This window comes from Petromyzon marinus, chromosome 34 (genome assembly GCF_048934315.1).
Source record: "Petromyzon marinus isolate PM22_M1 ecotype Great Lakes invasive population chromosome 34, UKy_Petmar_22M1.pri1.0, whole genome shotgun sequence".
NCBI classification, from domain to species: domain Eukaryota; kingdom Metazoa; phylum Chordata; class Hyperoartia; order Petromyzontiformes; family Petromyzontidae; genus Petromyzon; species Petromyzon marinus.
In genome coordinates, this window is record NC_133700.1 from 12,259,290 (window position 1) to 12,268,992 (window position 9,703).

The following is a 9,703-nucleotide window of genomic DNA, read 5'->3' on the forward strand; positions in this document are numbered from 1 at the left end:
CTGCTGGGTGGACAGAGATGCGGGGTGAGAAACGTCGTTCATTGGGAGAGTGAACCTGGATGGCGACCTCTGGATTGCAAGTCCAGTGCGTTGACCATCACTCAGCGGCAGTACCACCACCTGTGCTGGGAGCAATTAACTTATTATAGAGTGTCCCGTGCACACACAGCACAGCGTCCAATAAGTTACGGAATGTGTATATGTGGTGCTATATGCTGCTGCGGGGCTACTTTGTGAGCACTGCAATACAATCCCGTGTTGTACTGTACCTCTTTGCTCCATAGGCTATCCCCCCTTCAGCCCCGACTGATCATCGTCAAGTATGGTCAAATAACCCTCACGACCTGCACGGCGTGGGGAGGCCCTCGTCCAGCAGTGCATTGACACGAGGGCTCCAGTCATTATTCAAAGCGGATCCTTCAAAGTCTCACTCATTGCTCGTGTGTCTGAATGGCCTATAAACATAGCTTGACATTTTCACGTAATACTAATTCACATTTATTGCGGACGAAAAATTATACCTTCGTACTTTTCTCAGCAACTTAAGTTATTATTTTGTTTTTGCCCATGGACCGAAAGTCCATGTACTGTCTGGTACTGCTGCCATTTACTCGGTTGGGTATGTGTTAGGTTTCAGGAGGCCACGTGGCCTCAGTCCGTCAGAAATAAGACAGCTGTTCAGTCGGGCATCTGCCAGGTATGGCACACTGCCCCTTCCTGAAATTGCAATCTGGGATCAATGCACTGTCAGTTGAGGTATTAATCAGAAGACACTCCGTTACTGAAGTGGCCCAACAAGACCAATGTAAGGTTTCCAAGGCCACGTACCCACAGCGCTGACGCACATCCCTGCTAGGGTGTACATGTTCATTTGGCATGGGCCCTCTGTGCCAGCAGCAGCCTTGCCTGTGGGTCCGCCAGGGCTGGTGCCACCGCGGTGACTACTCTCACGCGCCTGCCCGTGCGTGATTATTATTAGCGACAGAGACAGTGGGGACAGGGGGACACGGTGTGCCGTAACATCATCTCCATCTTTTAATAAACACAGCGACGCAGATTGCACCGCTGTGGACACAAACCACAAGTAGCCATGATACCGCAACTGCTGCATTCGTTTTACAACAAACAGTAAACAAACATGCAACGACATGTCACCTAAAAATGCATTTAGCAATTCTAGTAATCCGTTAGCCTATCGGCTTTGTGGACCAATGTTTTCAAGCAGCTATTGTTTAAGAAAATCCCTGGACCAGTATTGACTCAATGAGTCACATCAGCGGTGTATGCGCATGTGTAACCACTTTGTCAATTGGATCGTTGGTGGGTTAAATATGACCATACGGCACCCACGCTGATCATTGTAAGTGAGTGAAGTCGGCGGGAATAGGCGGTGCAGAGTGCAGCACAAGGGATTTGATACACTAGCCACTTCTGTCAAGGTAGCCCCACAGCAATCTGCAACACCTGCTTCATGCATGGGGGTTCGCACATCCAATCACGATCCAGGCTCAAACCAGCTTAGATGCCAAGATCTGACGAGATCGGGGTCACTCCGCGTGATTTGGCCATAGGCATAAGCTTACCGCTGTATTAGCAAATGCATAAGAACAATACAATGTAAATGCATGGACTGTAACGTCTCAACACGGCTTGGAGGAATTGTTCGTTCGCTCATTCCCCAATCTGCTTGCCCTGGTGAGGGTTACGGCGGCAGCATGGTGAGTAGAGTGTCCAGACGTCCCTGGGGAATTCCCAGGAGTTCCCAGACCAGCCGAGTGACAGTCCCGCCAGCGTGTCCTGTGCCGGCCCCGGGGTCTTTGCCCAGTGGGACGTGCTGCCCGGTAGAGTTCCAGGGGGAGTCTACCGTGGGGGCATCCTTACAAGGTGCCCGAACTACCTCAACTGGCTCCTCTCGATCCAGAGGAGCAGCGGGTCGACTGAGGCTCTCCCGGATTACCGAGCTTATCACCCGATCACGGAGAGTGAGCCCTGCAACTCTGCGGAGAAACCTCATTTCGGTCCCTTGTTCCCGCGATCTTCTTTCGGTCATTACCCAAAGCTTATGAGCATAGGTGAGGGTGGAAACGCAGATCGGCCTGTAATCCGAGGTCGTAAATCTTCACTACCATGGAAGGGTACGGCGCTCGCATCACTGCGGATACCACACCGATCCGCCAGCTGATCTTCCACTTGCCATCACTCGCGAAAGAGGCCCCGAGGTACTTAAACTCCTCCACTAAGGGCACCTGTTCCCCCCTCACCTGGACAGCACACTCCACCGTCTCCCGGGAGTGAACCATGACCTTAAATTTAGAGACTATCTCCTTAGTTGTTAAATGCTATGCCACCCTTACTGAGAACAGCCTGAGCCACATCCCGTCGACACCTCCTAAGGTGTCGCATGGTTTGTAAGAAGATCTTTGAGGCTGCCTGGTAGTCCCTCTCCATGGCCTCTCTAAACCCCTCCCACGCCCGGGTTTTTGCTTCAGCAACTGCTACCGCTGCCGCCCTCTTGGCAAGCCGGTCCATCTCAATTGAGTCGGGAGACCTTTTTCCAATCATAGCTCGGAAAGCCTCCTTCAACTTGACAGCTTCCCTCACCACTGGTGTCCACCAGTGGGTCCTGGGGTTGTCGCCATGACAGGTACCAGCTGCCTTCAGGCCACAGCTTTTCGCAGCTGCATCGACAATCGATGTCCTGATCATCGTCCACTCGGACTCAATGTCCATAACCTCCCCTGGAGTGTAGGATAAGTTTTCCAGGAGGTGGAAGTTGAAATCTTTCTGCATTGGGTCTTCTTTCAGACGTTCCCAGACAACCTGCACTATTCGTTTGGGCCTTCCTCATATATCTTGTCGGTGCCCCAAGCGTTGGATCCAACTTCAGTTGACAGCTCTGCCCCTCTCTTCATCGAAGTATCCAGAACATACAGCCTCAGGTCCGATGATACAACTATAAAGTCAATTATTGACCTTCAGCCCAAGGTGATTTGGTACCAAGTACACTTATGAGCATCCTTGTGCTCGAACATGGTGTTTATTATTGCATAATTCCAATAACATCTCACCGTTCGGGCTCAGATCAGGGGGGTTATTCCTCCCAATCACGCCTCTCCAGGTATCTCCATCGTTTCCCACGTGAGCATTGAAATCGCCCAGTAAGACTGTGGAGTCAGTAGACGGTACTCTATCGAGCACTGCACCCACCATCTTCAAGAAGGCCGAATACTCTGAACTGCTGTTTGGTGCATAAGCACATACAACAGTCAGAGTTTTCATTGAGGTGACACTCTCATACACTGGGACAACTCCAACTGAACAACACCCAGCCAGGGGCTTGTGAGTATCCCCACACCAGCCCGGGGCCTCTCACCAGGGGTTATTCTGGAATAGGAGAGAGACCACCCCCGATTGAGAAGTTTGGTTCCAGTGCCAATGCTGTGTGAGGAGGTAAGACCAACTATATCTAGTTGGTACCTTTCCACCTCCTTCACCAGCTCCGGCTCCTTCCCCCCCAGTGACGTGACATTCCACGTCCCATTAGCTCGTGTCGATTGCAAAAGTTCAGTCCGCCCGAGACCATTCCTCTCCCTGCCATACTGGCATCGTACCGGCCACACCGTCCTGCGGCTGGTGGGCCCACAGGACGGCGCCACGTAGCCATTGCGGGTTGGGCCCGACCAGGTTATGTGGGTCACCAGGCGCTTGCCGGCGAACACCACCCCCAGGACTGGCTCCAGGGGGGTGTCCTGGTGTACCTTGTCCGGGAGAGGTTCTCTGATTTGAATATTTACAAACCATTCGTAAGGGGCTTTTGTTTGCACCGTTATTTGTCTGGACCCTCCCCTCAGACCTATTCGCCCAGGGAGACCCTACCAGGAGCACAATACTCCAGGTGAGATAGCTCTGAGGGTAATTAGAACACACAAACTCCACCACAAGGTTACGATCCTTCGGTGGGGTTCACTTTGTCTAAGTATTTAACGTCAATTTTGCAGCAGATGGCGCTCTCTGATGAGTCCATATAAAACGAAACAAAATTATGTTTTATTTTACCAGGTAAGGCCCACTGAGCTATACAGCTCTTTTATAAAAAGCGACCTGGCCACAAACAATTGCTCAACGAAGTGGCTTACAATGTGGAGATTTCCAGCAGACAATTGCTCTATTCGCATGTTGATTCTAAATGTGCCTGGGAAAAAAACGAACATTGGCAAGGATTGCTGGAGTTGAACCTTGTACTCTACAAAAGGGCTCGGAAAGGCGAGCTTGTGAAATCGCCACAAGGTGACCCAGTCGCCGAATATTTGCGTATTTTAATTCAGTACTAACTAGGAAAGTTACGGGCAATATCTGCCAGATTCGAAAGTTTCGTTCACAAGCTTGGCTCCAGTTCCTCTCGGACGGAGGGGGCAGTTGACCTGTTTTTTGAGCCACCACAGCTGTGAACACAACGCTAAGGAGCATGAGGGCCCACCGCAGCAATACGCCCCTACCACCGGCCCAGTTCGTTTATTTACGTGTTTTTTTAATTACACAAGAGCATTACATGGAAAGCGACCGTCGGGAAGGGGAGAATACCAAGCCACTAGCGAGAAACAAACCCCGGGCCAGGTGGCCTCGGGGTAGGGATTGGCAAATGATGGCTGGGCTCACTGCCTTACTCCCTCGCAGGGGCAACGATTGGGAACAAAGTTTTTCTTAAGGGAGGGGGAGATGAGGACTGGTGGGTGGAGAGAATGTACCCAAACAGAACCAGAAAAGTAATATTTTAAAAAAAACTTTTTTTTAAACACGCTTTTATGAATAGTATCGCACTAGTAATGGCACAACTCCACGACTCCAGGAAGTGGCCCCGAAGCTTGACACAACGTAGGGGACCGTGGTGATTTACAGCCAACGTCAGTTTACCGTGGACAATTAGACCCACGCCGAAACATAGTATATAAAAAAAGAATGTTTAAATAATATGTAATAATAATAACATTGTCATCAGTATGGCATAAGTATGCCAAGTTTGCAGTCGATACCACATCAAGAAGTGGGTTAAAATGGAGTTACAAGATTTGAGGATACAACAACAACGACAACAGAGTTAAATAAAAGCGTGTAATAATAATAACATCCACGATCCGAGTATGCCATTACGTTGAACACTCGGGAACACCTGATGAAGATCGCTTGCGTTGTGATCGAAACGTCGTGATTGTTTTTTTATATCATTTTATTGGATTTCTACATACGTGACTTTACCGAAAAAAACCAATGAGTAATTTTATGCAGTCACGAAAGCTTTAATACTTTATTAACACCTGCCCAGTTAATCATTACCTGTGGCAAAACCCTGGCAGGGGTTCAGCAGGGAACTCAAATAGGCTTGGCCAGTTAATCATAAACTAAGATACAGCCCTGGGCAAAGGAATGTGGGCCAGGGTATAACAGGGCAGAGAAGTAATACAGGACAGGGAGTTGTGGACGAGGAGTGCCGTGTGACAGGGGTCCTGACCTGTGGGTCGTCTCATAAAGACAGCTTGCTGAGCAAGGCTGTGAGGTGAATCCTTTCAATTCTTACAGATCCCCTGCAACAGGCCCTCTTCGTCTCGAATGATTATTTCCATCACCCCTACGATAACAGCTGCATGCATGTCTGCATGAGGATGAAGGATCGAATTTACCCAGTGTTGTTCTCTGTTGCTCTGTTCCCGAATTGTTCCCATCGTGGGGCTCGCCGTGGCCACAAAGCCACAGATCACCTCAGTACAGAATATTTACAAGTGTGGGTGAAAAAAAATGCCTTCCAAAATAAAATAAAAAATATTCCATGCACAGGCAGCACCTTGAAAACGAAAGGTCGAGAGTAGTAAAACGGTATTGGGTAACCAATATTATCGTAAAACAACGAAAAGTTGGTATTTCGATTGCAATATACTGTACAAATATACAACTGTTAATATCCGATTAGCACGGTTGGCTACGTACGGTGCGAGAGAAGTTCAGCATAAATACATACACACATGAGAGGTATAAAGAAAAACTGAGAAAATGTTTCACTGTAAATGAATGCACACTCGGCAAATATAACGAACAGTGGTTAATAAAAGAGGAAACAAAAGCTAAATACTCTTTGCTTCTATTCGGTAAAGTCACGTAGGTAAAAAATAAAACAAAAATCACGACGTTTCGGCCACAACACAAGCGGCCTTAAATCTAGAAAAGCTAAATAATTTGCGATGCAGCAGAGTGTACGCACTTAAAGTGCTTGCCACGTAAGCCATCAGGCGAACTCCGGCCACCCTCGCATCGGCTTCTCGCTGCCCATCAAACTCAGACGCTCACCGCATCGCTCGCTTTCAGGTAAGCTTCTGCAGCCGTCTGGAACGCTCTTCTGGAGCTGTGCACCTTTAAACTTAGACTGAAAACTCACGTCTTTAGAACTGCGTGTTGTGATTAATGTGTTGTCCTTCCTCGCACCTCCGATTAGCACGGTTGGCTACGTACGGTGCAAAAGAAGTGCAACACAATACGTGCATCAGAGGTCGAAGTTGAAACGATCGTGCCACCGAGGTTACAGTTCGCAAGTCGGTTAGCAGGCGTCGCTAGCGAGCAGGCGGGCTCCAGACGGACTTCCACCGACCCAGTGACTACGGCAGGAGAATACATCAATCATACATCGAATAAGGGGCCGTCCATAAATGACGTCACGCACCTAGGTTGGGGGGGGGGGTCAGACATTTGTGACGAGGGGAGGGGGGGAAGTTTGAGAAATGTGACGTCACGTTAAAATGCGCAACTTTTAATAAATATAGACAACACGTTCTACTTAATTAAATATACTTTTAATAAATGTTTTCTCATACAACATCAGAATGCAGCGCCACATTAAATACGCACTACAATGACAATAGTTTACAGCGATTTTAAGCATGTTTCATTTTGGGGGGGGGGGGCAGACTTTGTGACGTCATATTTGAGGGGGGGTCTAACTTTTGGTGACGCCGTGTGACGAGGGAGGGGGGGTCAAAAATCGACCAAAATCGCTTGACGTCATTTATGGACGGCCCTTAACGGGTTGATGCAAAATAATAAAAACGTGTGGAGTATACAGTCAATGATAAAATAAAGATCTCGACGTTTCGGCCGAATTACCTTCTTCAGGAAATATTAATGTTCATAATTCACAGTCCTGTCACTCCACTGCTAGATTAAAGTATTGTATCCTCCCCGCCACGCCGCGTAGGTCATGGGGATTGTTTAACCAAACTTAAATAAATTAAAGTAATTTTTATTTTACAAGGTAAGGCCCACTGAGCTGTATACAGTGAGGGAAAAAAAGTATTTGATCCCCTGCTGATTTTGTACGTTTGCCCACTGACAAAGAAATTATCAGTCTATAATTTTAACGGTAGGTTTATTTAAACAGTGAGAGACAGAATAACAACAAGAAAATCCAGAAAAACGCATGTCAAAAATGTTATAAATTGATTTACATTTTAATGAGGGAAATAAGTATTTGACCCCCTATCAATCAGAAAGATTTCTGGCTCCCAGGTGTCTTTTATACAGGTAATGAGCTGAGATTAGGAGCACACTCTTAAAGGGAGTGCTCCTAATCTCAGCTTGTTACCTGTATAAAAGACACCTGTCCACAGAAGCAATTAATCAATCAGATTCCAAACTCTCCACCATGGCCAAGACCAAAGAGTTATCCAAGGATGTCAGAGACAAGATTGTAGACCTACACAAGGCTGACATGGGCTACAAGACCATTGCCAAGCAGCTGGGTGAGAAGGTGACAACAGTTGGTGCGATTATTCGCAAATGGAAGAAACACAAAAGAACTGTCAATCTCCCTCGGCCTGGGGCTCCATGCAAGATCTCACCTCGTGGAGTTGCAATGATCATGAGAACGGTGAGGAATCAGCCCAGAACTACACGGGAGGATCTTGTCAATGATCTCAAGGCAGCTGGGACCATAGTCACCAAGAAAACAATTGGTAACACACTATGCCGTGAAGGACTGAAATCCTGCAGCGCCCGCAAGGTCCCCCTGCTCAAGAAAGCACATATACATGCCCGTCTGAAGTTTGCCAATGAACATCTGAATGATTCAGAGGACAACTGGGTGAAAGTGTTGTGGTCAGATGAGACCAAAATGGAGCTCTTTGGCATCAACTCAACTCGGTGTGTTTGGAGGATAAGGAATGCTGCCTATGACCCCAAGAACACCATCCCCACCGTCAAACATGGAGGTGGAAACATTATGCTTTCGGGGTGTTTTTTCTGCTAAGAGGACAGGACAACTTCACTGCATCAAAGGGACGATGGACGGGGCCATGTACCGTCAAATCTTGGGTGAGAACCTCCTTCCCTCAGCCAGGTCATTGAAAATGGGTCGTGGATGGGTATTCCAGCATGACAATGACCCAAAACACACGGCCAAGGTAACAAAGGAGTGGCTCAAGAAGAAGCACATTAAGGTCCTGGAGTGGCCTAGCCAGTCTCCAGACCTTAATCCCATAGAAAATCTGTGGAGGGAGCTGAAGGTTCGAGTTGCCAAACGTCAGCCTCGAAACCTTAATGACTTGGAGAAGATCTGCAAAGAGGAGTGGGACACAATTCCTCCTGAGATGTGTGCAAACTTGGTGGCCAACTACAAGAAACGTCTGACCTCTGTGATTGCCAACAAGGGTTTTGCCACCAAGTACTGAGTCATGTTTTGCAGAGGGGTCAAATACTTATTTCCCTCATTAAAATGCAAATCAATTTATAACATTTTTGACATGCGTTTTTCTGGATTTTGTTGTTATTCTGTCTCTCACTGTTCAAATAAACCTACCATTAAAATTATAGACTGATCATTTCTTTGTCAGTGGGCAAACGTACAAAATCAGCGAGGGATCAAATACTTTTTTCCCTCACTGTAGCTCTTTTTCAGAAGCGACCTGGCCACGAATGATGGCTCAACGAAGTGGCTGATCATCACATGGACATTCAAACCTTATGGCGGTACTCCGGGGTTCCATAGTCCCCTAGTACCCCGAGGCAAGGCCGTAGCCATGGAGTCAACATTGGGGGGGACCAAATCCTCCAGGGGGTCTGGGGGTCCCCCCCCCCCCCAGAAAAAAAATCTTAATTTGAAAACGAATTTCCTGCCTAAAATATTTTTAAAATTCACTAACACATAGGCTGGACTTTTTTTTTATTGTTTACAATAATGTCTAATCGTGTTATTGTATTACATTGCTCTGTTTTTTTTATTTTTTAACCTTTTCTTGTTTCATTGTATGTAATGGCAGAGATTAGGGATTAATAAAGTACAACCATAACCAAAATCATATAAACAGAAATTTATGTTATAGAAAAAAATTGGAGGGGGACATTTTGAGCATATATTATTATAGTTAAGGCCTTGCCCCGAGGTACCACAGTACCCCGGCTCTCGCACAATGTCCGTGATGCAGTCATTTCTAGTCTGTTGATGGTCGGCGATGAGGCAATCGACTCATCTCGACGAGCTGTACACGATACACTATTCAAAGTTTAATTGTTCGATAACGGATTTTGTTATGCCAATGTTTGGCGTTTCGACATCGTGGAGTGGCACTGATTTCGAATTGATTGGTACCCAAGTCCGCGGAGCTGAGTACACCCCTGGAAAAATTGTTTCATTGTTTGTAATGGCATAGATTAGGGATTAATGAAG